This window comes from Pristiophorus japonicus, chromosome 10, assembly GCF_044704955.1.
Source record: "Pristiophorus japonicus isolate sPriJap1 chromosome 10, sPriJap1.hap1, whole genome shotgun sequence".
Lineage (NCBI taxonomy): Eukaryota > Metazoa > Chordata > Chondrichthyes > Pristiophoridae > Pristiophorus > Pristiophorus japonicus.
The window spans coordinates 70,630,926-70,635,378 of record NC_091986.1 but is presented as its reverse complement, the minus strand read 5'-3'; the positions used below and the strand labels follow the sequence as shown (position 1 = coordinate 70,635,378).

Here is a 4,453-nt window from a genome sequence, read left to right as displayed (position 1 = left end):
GCTTGTGTGATAATTATTTAGGTCTACTTGTCAAATAAACACAAAGTACCCAGAAAGGTGTGTGCATGATGCCATTGATTTAAAGAGAAAGTGGTTTGAAATAAGTCAAATCCTCACCTTAGTTAAATTAAGGATCCATTCACATTACAGTTGTAGCATCAATTCGAAGTGGTTCTGCTTTGAACTGTATACTGCTGCAGTTATTGTGTAAATCCAGCCGAAATCTGGAGGTGGGTAGTTGACCTGACACTGGAGCAGAGTGAAGTAAAACTCCCCGAAGGAGGAAGTCTCAATATGCTTCTCTTCAGTATCACTTCAGGCCTTCTCGGCCTTTTGGCTAAGATCAAGTGTAGTATCTGTTCTTATCAGTTTAATATCCCCTAACTGGGGACCAAATATTAAATTGATTTTTGGAACAGGGAGATGGAACAGGGGCTTGCTCCGTCCACTCCACGCACCGACCTGGTATTGCAGTGTTTCCAGGAACGGTGCAGCTTCCCCTCTCGGCCTTTTGGCTAAGATCAAATATAGTAGCGCAAAGTGATCTTTGGCGCTGGAGTTGATCTGACAAGAATGAACAAAAAAACCCAAAAAAAATCACTTCAGGTGTTAAAATCCAATTCACACTACATGTGTAGCAAAGGCAATCCTACTTCACACCAATACGATATTTTGGCATGATAAAGTTACCCAGTTCACATCACTCATGGAGAATCCTCTCACTAGTTGTTATTGACAGACATCATTTTCAGGGTCTCACTAAGAACTCTTCTACTGTATTCAAAGACCAATATAAATTTGAGGTGATTGCTGCACTAAATTAAATTCAGCCCACAGAAGATACGTGCTGCAGAGTATCAGAGTAGAGGAATACTGAAAACAATTCCAGCACCAAACATTTAACATGTGAGTTATGAAGATGCTTTCAATGTTGAGTGGTCTGCTTAAGCAGTGAAACTTTTGCTCATTATACTTTGTTGACTTCCATGGAGGTTTGCAGAACCCAAGCATGTCAAGTGAAATGAGCATGTGACTGTCATTGGAGCCTTGATTCAGATAGATGGTACAGTATCCTAATGGTTATGTTAATAGACTAGCAACCTAGAGGTAGTGAATGAAAAATATCACCAAGGTAAGTTGAAATTGAATTCCAAAAACCTGATAATTTATGGACTGGCACCAGAAAAATAATCATGAAAGCTGCCAGATTTTCATTAAAAAACCAACAGGTTTATTGGTGTCTTTCAGGGAAGGGAACCTACCACCCCTACCTGGCTTGGCCTACATGTGGCTCCAGTCCCACGCTAGGTGATCGATTCTTAATGCCCTCAGAATGCCAGAGATGGACAATGAATACAGTCTTGCCAGTGTCATCCACTTTCCAAGATCAACAAAAAATGGTATTAGCATGGTGTCATGTATTCTACTGTCATTGTAATCCATGTATAAACTGACCTAAGTTGTACACCGTGAGAACACTGACCACGAGGTGGTGAACTTGTGGGAGACACTCCTAACCTGGAATTACAGGTATAAATTGGGAAGCTCCACAAACCTTCTGCACTTCAGTGCTGGCTAATAAAGGTTACTGGTCACAGAGTGACCTTCTCTCAAGTATGGGCCTCATGTGCATTTGTACTGCATAGAAAGCACATATTATTGGCGATGAGAAACTGGGATTTAAATCACGCGAGCATGGCCACTAGCAGCACAGACGAGAGGTACTGTGTTGGTGATGATTGGGGCGATTTTATTGAGAGATGACAGCAAAGTTTCATCACTAAGGAATGGCTGGGACAGGATTTGGCCGACAAACGCAGGGCTCATCTCCTGATGGTTTGTGGATCCAGGACGTACTCTCTGATGAAGGACCTTCTAGCGCCAGAGAAGCCAGCGGACAATACTTTTGAAGAGCTCAGTAAGTTGATCGGGGAACACTTTAAACCGTCGAGCAGCATGCACATGGCGAGACACCGGTTTTACACGCACCGGCGGCGAGAAGGGCAAAGCGTTCTAGACTTCGTGGCAGACCTCCGGCGACTGGCGAGCTTATGTAAGTTCCCAGATGCATGCAGAACGGAGATGCTGCGAGACTGTTTTATTGAGGGCATCGGGCACACTGGGGTTTTCAGGAAACTGATTGAGACCAAAGACTTGACCCTGGAAACGGCGGCTTTGATGGCTCAGACATTTATCTCAGGGGAGGAAGAGACCAGAATGATGTTTGACAAAAATCTTGGTTTAAATGCAGCAAATGGACAGGGAGTCAACATTATTAACGTGGCACACAGTTCTCCAGGCAGACAGGGGCAATCGGACATGCCCGAGCATGTAGTCAAATCCAAAATGGGAATTCAACAGAGACTATGGCTAGCTGAACGGAGATTCATGCCATCACAATGGACAATGCGGCCAGTAATGGGACCATCAACACCTGTCAATGGTGCATTTAAGGACAGTTACAGAGACAGTCAGAGACGATCGACTGGTAATGGACCTTTTGTTTCCAACGACGGCTCATGTTGGTGGTGTGGAGGCAAACACACAGCCATAGCTTGCAGGTATCAGCAATATACCTGCAGAAACTGCAATGTCAGCGGTCACTTGGCGTGTATGTGCAGGAAGCCTGCAGCTAGGTTGATGTATGAGGAAGACGGGCCCGATGTAAGCCCTACGACACCAAAGGGACACTGGGGGAAATCGCTGGAAGCTGAAGTTCAGCGAGTTCATGTGGAACACATATACAGTTCATACACCAGGACGCCACCGATAATGATGAAAGTGCTCCTCAATGGCATTCCAGTATCAATGGAGCTAGACACGGGGGCCAGCCAGTCCCTGATGAATATCAAACAGTTTGACAAGTTGTGGGCGTCCAAGGCCAGGAGGCCAAAATAGTGCCGATTGACACACAGCTACGGACATATACAAAGGAGATCATTCCGGTACTAGGCAGTGCCACGGTAGTCGTGACCCACAAAGATTCAGAGAACAGGTTGGCAATCTGGATTGTCCTGGGGGACAATCCCGCACTGCTGGGGAGGAGTTGTCTTGCTGTCATGAACTGGAAATGGGGCAATGTCATTGCAATTTCTTCTGTGGAGCAAATATCATGCTCATAGGTCCTGGACAAATTTGACTCACTATTTCAACCCAGCATTGGTACTTTCATGAGGACCAAGGTAGTGATTCACATAAATCCAGATGCCAGGCCAGTACACCACAAGGCCAGAGCGGTGCCGTACGTGATGCAGGAAAAGATAGAAGGCGAATTGGACCGCCTGCTGAGGGAAGGCATCATCTCGCCAGTCGAATTCAGTGTCTGGGCGAGCCCGATTGTGCCGGTGTTCAAGGCGGATGGGTCGGTCAGGATATGTGGTGATTACAAGGCCACCATCAATCGGGTGTCACTCCAAGACCAGTACCCGCTACCGAGAGCGGAGGACCTCTTTGCGACGCTATCCGGTGGCAAACTTTTTTCAAAATTGGACCTGACCTCAGCTTACATGACCCAGGAGCTGGTGAGTGAGTCGAAGAAGCTGACCACCATCATGACACACAAGTGGTTGTTTGAGTACAACAGATGTCCGTTCGGGATTCGCTCGGCCGCCGCGATCTTTCAACGAAACATGGAAGCCTCCTCAAGTCGATTCCAAGGACGGTGGTTTTTCAAGATGACATCCTCATCACGGGTTGCGATACTGAAGAACACCTCCACAACCTGGAGGAGGTGCTACACAGACTGGACCGGGTAGGTCTGTGACTGAAAAAGGCGAAGTGCGTCTTCCTAGCTCCAGAGGTAGAATTCCTGGGGTGAGGTTAGCAGCAGACGGGATCAGTCCTACTGCGTCTAAAATGGAAGTGATCCAGAGAGCACCCAGACCCCGTAACACGACGGAGCTGCGTTCGTTCCTGGGCGTCCTGAACTATTTTGGTAACTTTCTTCCCAAATTGAGCACGCTGTTGGAGCTGCTACACGTGCTCCTACGCAAAGGTCGTGAATGGGTCTGGGGGGACAGCCAGGAAAGGGCTTTTGATAGAGCACGCAATTTGTTATGCTCCAACAATCTGTTAACGCTACATGACCCACGTAAGAAACTTGTTTTAACGTACAATGCATCGTCCTATGTGGTCGGGTGTCTGTTGCAGCATATTAATGCCAATGGTCAGTTACAGCCAGTAGCTTATGCCTCCAGAAGTCTGTCCCAGGCAGAAATGGGGCTGCAGGATGGTAGAAAAGGGAGCGCTTGCATGTGTAAATGCAGTAACAAAAATGCACCAATACCTGTTTGGCAGGAAATTTGAGCTGGAGACAGATCACAAACCCCTAACGTCCCTTTTGGCCGACAACAAGGCCATAAATGCAAATGCGTCGGCCCGCATACAGAGGTGAGCACTCATGTGAGCCGCCTATGACTATACAATTCGGCACAGACCGGGCACTGAAAACTGC

The 4,453-nt window shown here is 47.0% G+C and overlaps 1 non-coding gene across 1 annotated transcript; it reads left to right on the top strand.

Annotated features, from left to right (window-relative positions):
- The first annotated feature begins 317 nt into the window (after positions 1–317).
- LOC139275455 (U2 spliceosomal RNA) lies at positions 318–499 on the top strand. Its single transcript, XR_011595730.1, has one exon. It is a non-coding gene; the product is annotated as a U2 spliceosomal RNA (small nuclear RNA).
- The last annotated feature ends 3,954 nt before the right edge of the window (positions 500–4,453 follow it).